A 9,333-nucleotide genomic window follows, 5' to 3' on the forward strand; every position below is an offset into this window, starting at 1 on the left:
TCAGAGTGGCAGGCACACTGATGATCTGCCTGGCAGGGGTCTTTTAATAAATGAGTTTGGTATTTTAAACCATGATTCCTTTTCTTAAACTTTTGCTTGGAAAATAGTATGACCTAGTATTCCACAATTCATGGTAAGAAAAAATAAAACATAGAGATTTCAAGTTAGAAGACAAGTGTCAATATTTGTGAAGCTTCTTATATTGTGAACTAATTTTGTTTTCTTAAAAAAGCTGGCTTCTTATTTTATAGTACAGCATACCCCTCATTCTTCTTCCAACCTACCCTCCCCAAATTCCACCAATATCATTAGTCCTTATCCTTTCTCTAATTTTGAAATATAGGTATTTTATTTAAATTCTGTCTTCTCTTTGATTTTACTTATTCTCTTTGCATTCTAAAAGCATCAATTGCCACCCACTGAAATTAATTCTTTTTTCCTAGAAAAAATGATTTATGTGAGTGTGGGATGTCTGCATATGTAGCCACATATGTTCACATACATGTTCAGATAGAAATGTCAAGTGTCCTCGTCTATCGTTCTCTACTTTCTTCAATTCATACAAGGACTGTCACAGAATCTGGAGTCCACCATGTATTGGATAGTCTGATGGCCAGTTAACACAGCAATCCTTCTGTCTCCACCTCTCATCCAAGCACTGAGGTTATAGACACACACACAGACACAGCAGGTTTTCCATATGGGCACTAGGAACCTGAACTAGGTCTTTGCATTCATGTAGAAGCACTCTTACCACTGAGCCATCACCCCAACCGTGATTTCTGTGACTATATTCAGGACCAGTTTCCTGCTAAGACATGACCACCTGCAGTTTTTGCTGTCTCTTGAAAATCATTTAATTTTTATGCAAGCACCAAAAAGCAAATTTACCAAGTACTTCAAACATGTCTTGACTTTTCTTTATGGCATCCCAAATTCTGTTAATCACAGAACTATGTCTTCAGATCATTTTGTTTTTCAAAACAACTTAGCTGTTCTTTAGTTTTCCCTAGTTCCTAAGTCAATCAAGGTATTGCTTCTCTGTATTCTCTCTTTTGAGCTTTGGTACACTTGTTTCGGACAATCATTATTTCACTGTTGGAGAGTGGAATACAATCTAGATTGTGCCCTGCCTCTTGTGCCTTCTCCCTCTGAAATTTACATTTTATAGGTATGAAGATCAATTGTCCTTAAGTATAGCTTCAATTATACTAATTCCCAAACACCTTAAAGGCTTACCAATTTGTGTTTAGAAAACTGAGTATCTTTATTATGGCATCAAAATGTACCCAAATATTGATGCCCTAGTGTAAGGGGATATGTTAGAGTGGTAGGGTGGGAGAGTGAGTGTGGGTAAGTGAGCACCCTCACACAGGCAAAGGGAAGGAGGGTGAGTGGATGTGGGATGGGGAGTTGATGGAAAGGTAACTGAGAAGTGGGATATCGTTTGAGATGTAAAGAAATGGAATCATTAATAAAAGAGAGAGAATAAAATAAACAGCAGTGTGCTGCTTGGGATCAAACCCAGGTAGAGTTAGTGTTCATCCCTGGAAATGCTGGAAAGATTGGAATAAGATCCGGAGTTTAGTCTGTTGCAGTGTGTACCAGTGTAGGGATCTCAATTCTATTAGTGGTAGGATAGTTATGACAGACAGTAGCTTTAGAGAGAACTGGGTAACAAGCTGGCAGATATGTCTTGTACTGGACAGAATTTTTCTGTATCCATTTCATTTATTTTGAAATGAAAACTGGTTTATGACCCTTGGAATAGGCCTCAAATACAAAACTACATTGTCAGCTGTGTTTTCAAGAAAAACTCCAACCACAAAGATGATGTTTCTGGAAACAAAGGCACCTTCAGATGCAGACATGCCATTCTAAGTTGTACACCCCAACCAATATGCATCATTTTATTTTTCAGTTGCTATGATCAAGAAATCACACAGTAGCTCTAACAAGAGCAATCCATCTTCTAGGCTCTGGTTGTAGAGACTTCTATATTTCCGGTATCTCTTGGGGGGGGAGGGGTGATCTCTAGCATATCAATATTATCTCTAAGATAAAGATCATTATCTCTAGGAAGGGCAGACTAAACATTATTGCTTTCCTGATTTCAGAATGTCACACAATAAACTACTATCATGACAACAAATTCTAAATCAGATGCATTTACATTGGTTCCCATGATAATACCTTAGACTGAGGGATCTCTGACTGAGATGTGGAACTCTGTAGTCAATGGGGGTATGGGGAGAGTCATAGTTACCCACAAACAAGCTGTCTCCAGTGTGGGTCAAGTGTGTACAAGGTCTTCACCTCCATCCTTTCTCTGTCAAGCTGTTTGTATACAACATATGGTTATGGAAGGAACTGAAACTATATGGAGAGAGAAAAGTAAAAACACATAAGGCAAAAGCTCTCCAGAAGAAGGTAAATTAGGAAAACCACTCATAAACTTTAGAGTCTAGGGCCAATGTTTTCCAAATAACCGTACTGCATGCAAGAGTTTCAGTCCTCTTCACTCCTTAACAGTTGCTGCTAGCTTCTTTCTTACCCACTTGGAAACCTTACTTCTGGCCTACACAGCTGCAGCTGTGACCACAGGCTCCTTCTTTTTCTCATTATGTTGCCCACCTATTTGTAACAATATCCTTTATTGTTTCCCTAACCACAAACAGCACTGTGGGAAAAAGAAATTCTTGCCTTCTTATTTATTTCAATATGACAGATGAAAATAAGAGAGGGGTGGGGTGGGGTGCAAACAGGAAAGAACCAGCCCTCTTTTTTAGCCTCCACTCTTTGATGCTACTATTTCAAAGTACATTTGTACCCCTCTTGGTTTTGTTTTGTCGTATAATGGGACTACTGAACTTCCACATGATTTGTAATGTGTCGGGAAGAACAAATTTATTTGTGTTTTATTTTAAATCATTATGGGAGTTCAAAGTAATATACATACATACATATATATATATACATACACATATGTGTGTGTGTGTGTGTGTGTATAATTGCTCGTAGACTTAGGCTATTGATTTAAACATCTGGCACGTTCCTACCTGACTCATTTTTCTTCTGGAATCCCTGCTTGTTTTCATTAAAAAATATTATGAAGAAAAATGCTTCTGAGCTTCTATGTGCCTTTAAGAAATATATTGTCTGTTTGTCCATTGACATATTCACTTGTTAAACAATCAGCCTAACAACTCCAGTTCTTGAATATTAGTGATTTTGTTTTTCCTTTCAAGAAATGTTTTTAAGACAATCTTAATGAGAAGCGAAATAAAACTATAAGAAGGTTCATGGGAAATCAGTTCAAACGGACTCTAACAGGCAAGAATCTTAGACTAAGGCAGAGTCAACCTCTTTGGAGTTCAGTGGGCAATTTCCCTGTGCTGCCACTCATCCTGTTGCCATGACTCCCAGATGTTTTTTCCCCTCCCATTTCTCTAGACACACTCATGTTAAAGCATTATGTACTCCCCTTTGCTCTCTGTCTCTGTATGTTTTTCTTCTACTTTTCTAAAAAGTTCTAAAGAGGCCTGGTATAATCCAGTTCAATTGCTAATTTTTATTATTTTGGTTTGGTAGGATTTAGATGTCACTGGGTGCTCAAATCTCTTACTCTGTTTGGCTACATATATGTATAAATTATAAGGGTCTTGTGTAAATACATGACATATGCATCCCCCTCCCAGTACTTAGCACAATATTTGGTGCAATCTGTCCTTAATATGTCATTTAGCATACATTTGTGAACGCTTATCACCCTAGTCCATACTTACTGAAAAATGTGTTCAAAAGTTTAGTTGACCATTCCCCATGCTGATTTAATTTTCATTGCTAAATTTAGGCTATGCACCTAGAGTACCCCATCTCTGACATGGTATTTCTGAAGCTCATTTCTCCTAGCAAGTTGAGGTATGCCTTTTCCAGTAAATGCCACTGGTCTATCCCACCTATTATCTTCATTTCCTTCCTGCTGCCTCTTTTCTCTATCTCTTTTTGAGGGTAGCACAGAGAGGCAAAGCTTTGATACCAATGTCCTAGCATGTACTACTATTAATACATAAGTAGTTTGCCTAATAAAGAAATAGAATCTGAAATCTGCATGTGGTTGTTTCTCACACTAGATTTGAGTTTTACTAGTGTGGTAGCTAGTGTTGGTTTTATACCCTGAAAGTGGGATGTGTCAGTATATTACACTTGATAATTATTTAGTTTCTGAGCCAGGAACAAATTAAGAAAAGGTTTTTGTTTATGTGTGTGAGAATCTAGGATTGTTCAACACAACCTTGATTTAGGTTCTAATTATCAATTTGGGCTTAGTGACGCATTAGGAAGTCAGAGGAGGAGGATCCTGATCTTGATGTCAGCTTCAGCCACATGGGGCTGAGCATCTGGGAAGGAAAGAAAGAAAAGACATAGCACATGGGGCCAGAGGTAACAACAGCATCACAAGAAGGCCTTTGTTTGTGGTTCTTATGGGTTTCTATATACTAAGCCATAAAAAATACTGCCCACGAAGAAAGATTCAGTCAGATTATACAGATAGTAAATTGTCAACTACTACAGTTGGACGCATATGACAGAGTTACACCTACAAACCCCTGTGGAAGGTTAATGACTTCCATGAAAATGATTACAAATGGAGAAGTCAATACAAACACACACACACACACACACACACACACACACACACACACACACACACACACAGAGACACACACACATATAAAGCACTTCATTCTGAATGCTGCAGTGATCTATCTAAGGCAAAGGAAATTGTTCTGTCAGGAAACTTGTCTTAAAATGCATACAGATATGATAAAGTCCTATTTTTCATGCTAGATATTGCTGAAAATTTGGCCATGTATCCGGAGAACCATAAAAAAAATCCCCCACATTGTAAGTTTTCAGAATCCCTTGAGAATCACATTACCTTTGTTAAAAATTAAAAGGAAAAAAATAAAAGCCACTACTTCTTGTACATTCAGGAACTGATAGTCGTTATCTTTGAAGGGAAGAAAATGAAAACAGGCCAAGTCATACATCTACATTCCAGACTGTTTACTCTCTTATCAAATTAAATGAAACGAGAGCCCTGGCTGGCTCACTGACAGTTCCTAGCCAACCATCATTTTTTCATTCTGAATTTCACCAAGGTCTTAGAATTCTTAAGATAAGCTTCAGAGAATCAACTGTAAACCCGGGAGAGAAAAAAGAAAACAACTTTGGTATTTTTAAGATACCTATCCTTCCTCGCAAGACAGGGTTTTCGACAATGTTGGAGGAGAGGAAAGGTGTGGGGACCAAGGCATCATGACAAGATGACAGTTGACAAACTACAAATCCTTCTCCATTAAGTCTCCATGTAATAAAACAGAGCAGGTGGGTGTTATGTAAATTACCTATAAAAGATTCTGATACTGAGAGCCTGGGCCTTTTGGAGTCTGGGTTTTGATTTCAACCTATCCTAGCTCTGTAGCCACTTCTCCCTTTTCAGGAGTCTCTTTTTCTTCTTTGATGAACCATCTTGACTTCCTTCACTGTTCATGTGTCCCTGTTTTGATTCTTTGTTCCAGGACATAGGAACTTGGAAATCTCAGTGGGTGATCTCAGGATTCAGCTTCACAACTTCTGACATCCATTCTATCCAGGTATAGTGTTAGTTGGGAGAAGGAGTAGGTAAGAAGCATTACGGGAGAGGACTTACTTATATTTCACACTTTCTAAAGGAACGAATACTTTTCTCATTTTTCTGTCTATAAATATTTTCTTCAGTCTTTCACAATCACAAAGCAGAATAAACCCTACCCATTCCACTGTCACTTAACACAGGATTTCTGTTGAGGTCTCCCCTTTATAGCCGAGAGACAATGGGTGACACATAATCTTCACAATGTTTGGAATCCTGCATTGTCTTCTAATGCTTTCTTCTTTATTCCTCTAAATCCTACCAGTGCAGGGTTATACCTCTACTCTTACTGGTGGGTGAATGTTTTAAGATGCCCAGTGACTGTCTGAAACTTATAATAATATTACTGAACCCTATATACATTGTGATTTTCCAAAGTATTCATACCTATGATGGATTTAATTTATAAATTAAACCAGGTAAAGCATTAAAAATACTCATAGAACAGAATGATTACAGCTCGTGATGTAATAAAAGCTATGTGCACATAGTGCTTGTGAGAATATATTACTCTGAGAGTACAGGCTTCTTGCTGTTCATACATTTGCTTTACCCTATGCTCTGTGTGACTGCAACATGGTACCAGAATGAGGTTATTAGTCCATCTATCCACGTTCTGTGTTTGGATGTTTATGGATGCAACTTCTATTGAACATCTTGCAGAATACTCTAGATTATTATAGTTGAAATCTTGGTTAGGATTATATCATGTCATTGTGTCTTCTTCTTCCTCCCCTTTCCTCCTTCTTTCTCCTTCTTCCTCAACTCTGTACATGAGGCTGGCCTCGAACTCATAGCAATGCACCTCCCTATGCCCCTAAGTGCTAGAGTCAAAGGCACATGCCACCATTGCCAGTCAAAAGAAGTCTTCTGAATCAACACTTAGCATCACTGGAAATGCAGCAGTGTGAGCATTATCAGCAGATTCAGCATCTTTGGCTATTTCTATCTGTCAGCTCAAGCTCATAAGGAATGTCTTCTTTCAGGAAAGGGCTTGAGATTGTTTGTTCCAGGACTTTCTTAACAAAGGTTTTTTTATATACACAATGCATGCTGCCACAACTTGTGACCAATAGATCATGCTTTCTCATTCACCCAGAAGTTCAATGCTTTTCTTCAGTCTCAGTTACACACTTAGAGCCATGGGCACACTTTCAGATGTACAGTCAATGGCTTTGCCGGGCCACTCTCTACTGTGGATGGTAAGAAATGAAGTCGCAGGTCAGCGGTCTGCTAATGCCACCACTAATGCTAATGTTGATCACCTTAGTTGAGATGGGAAGGTCCACCCACAGTGGCACCATTCCCTAGGTAGGAGATTCTGAGTTATTTAAGAGAGAAAAGGTGAGTTAAGTACTGGCCTGCAAACATTAACAAACTGATTTCTGCTCTTTACTATAACTTGAATAACTACTTCAAGTTACTATCGCTTTGGCTTCCCCATCACACTGGGCTATGGAGTAGTCTGAATAATAATTTCCTCTATAGGCTCTTGTATTTTAACACTTTGGTTCCCAGCTAGCAGGGTTATTTGGGGGAAATTTAGAAAGTTTGGCTCTTTGCTCTCTCTGGTTCCTGCTCAAGTCTTAGGATGTGAGTTCTCAGCTCCCTGCTCCTGCAACAATGCCTGAGGCCAATTGTCATGCTGTTCCTTGACATTTTGAATTCTAAACCCTTGGAACTGTAATATCTCTCTCTCTCTCTCTCTCTCTCTCTCTCTCTCTCTCTCTCTCTCTCTCTCCTCTTGCAGGTTGCCTTGATTATAGGGTTTTATCACAGCACAGAAACTAGCTAATACAGACTATAACCTGGAACTAAGAGCCAAATAAACCCCCTTTCCTTTGTTTTCTTTTGCAATTTTTTATTAGTTCATAGAGAATTTGGTATAATGTGTTTGATCATATTCATATATACACCCCTCAACCCTCACACTATCTTCACTCAGATCCCCAATCATCTGTCTACCCACTCAAATTTGTGTCATTTTTCTTTCTTTAAAAAACGCCTGGGGCTGGGGATTTAGCTCAGTGGTAGAGCGCTTACCTAGGAAGCCCTGGGTTCGGTCCCCAGCTCCGAAAAAAAGAACCAAAAAAAAAAAAGCCATCTTTAACAGTTTGTTTTGGTTTTAGAAATGTGATCTTCCACTGGAGCATAGTGTGTCTACCAATGGGCACACCGTTATCAGTGAGTTTTCCTTTCCCAATTGCCAATAGTTGGGGATGTGATATTGTGGCTCAATTTTATTGGCATTTTATTTATTTACATTTCAAATATTATCCCTCTTCCCAATTTTCCCTTCGAAAATCCCCTATCCCACCCCTCCTCCTGCTTCTATAAGGGTGCTCCCCACCTAACCAACCACTCCTACCTTACCGCCCCTACATTTCCCTACACTGGGGCATGGAGCCTTCACAGGACCTCTCCTTCCATTGATGCCAGATAAGGCCTGCTACATATGTAGCTGTAGCCATGGGTCCCTCTTTGGTTGGTGGTTTAATCCCTGGGAGCTCTGGGGGGTCTGGTTGGTTGATATTGTTGTTCTTCTTATTCAACCCTTCTTCCTTTTTTTTTTTTGGAGTTGTTGAAGACCGAACCCAGGACCTTGCACTTGCTAGGCAAGTGCTCTACCACTGAGCTAAATCGCCAACCTGTCCACCCTTCTTCCTTAAGCTACTTTTGTACTCACATTTTACCAAAACAGGAAATGATCCTAAGATAACAAAATTACACAACAGGGTGGGAAGATGGCTCACAAGTTAAGAGTACATACTGCTCTCGTAGAAGAATGTTCAGATCCCAGCACACAAGTCAGATGTCATACATCTACCTATAGAGTCAGAATCACGCTGATCTCAGTTCAAGCCAACCCAGAGTTTCTGGAGGGGCCAAGGATACACAGAGATATACAAAACAAAATGAGAATAAAACCCAAAGAAAACGAAAATCTTAAATATTAACAGACATTTCTTTTTCCCTTTTCACAGTTACATCTATAAAAGATTCATCCTCATACTGCCCTCTGAAAGACCCATCAAGCAGCTGAAAGAGTCAGATGCAGATATTTGCACCCAACCAATGAACAGAAGCTGCTGACCTCTCTGGTTGAATTAGGGGAAAGCTGGAGGAAGCTGACGAGGAGCTGACAAGCAACCTTTTAGGAGGACCAGCAGTCTCAATTAACCTGGACTCGCGAGATCTCTCAGACACCATATCACCAACCAGGCAGCATACATGAGTTTATATAAGGCCTCCAACACATATCCAGCAGAGAACTCCTGGGTCTGGATTGAATCAGAGAAGATGCACCTAACCCTCAAGAGACTGGAGGCCCTAGGGAGTTTAGAGGTCTGGTGGGGTGGGTGGGGTGGGAATATCCTCATGGAGACAGGGTGGGTGGGGAGGGGGTATGGGATGGGAACAGTCAGAGGAAGAACTGGGAGGGGATTAAAACATGGAGTGTAAAAATAAATAAATAAATAAATAAATAAATAAATAAATAAATAAATAAATAAAATGTAATATAATATAAAAAAATCTTACCAAGTTCAGTGACTGATAATATTTTTTCTTTATAAATCCTGTAACTTTCACTTTTTCACTCAAATACATCATTTCATGACTCCTCTTTTGTACAT

General features: G+C 39.2%; 1 long non-coding RNA gene across 2 annotated transcripts in view; it reads left to right on the forward strand.

The window, feature by feature from the left end:
- LOC102552402 (uncharacterized) overlaps positions 1-9,043 on the forward strand; it is a 41,247-nt gene extending 32,204 nt beyond the window's left edge. Inside the window, exons 1-3 of one of the 2 annotated variants that reach the window (XR_362236.5) lie at positions 4,111-5,391; positions 5,586-5,660; positions 8,683-9,043. This is a non-coding gene — a long non-coding RNA (uncharacterized LOC102552402). Of the gene's footprint in view, positions 1-4,110; positions 5,392-5,585; positions 5,661-8,682 lie in introns of those variants that run through there. The other variant, XR_005497696.2, reaches the window with a different exon arrangement.
- The last annotated feature ends 290 nt before the right edge of the window (positions 9,044-9,333 follow it).

This window comes from Rattus norvegicus, chromosome 20 (genome assembly GCF_036323735.1).
Source record: "Rattus norvegicus strain BN/NHsdMcwi chromosome 20, GRCr8, whole genome shotgun sequence".
In the NCBI taxonomy this organism is placed as follows: domain Eukaryota; kingdom Metazoa; phylum Chordata; class Mammalia; order Rodentia; family Muridae; genus Rattus; species Rattus norvegicus.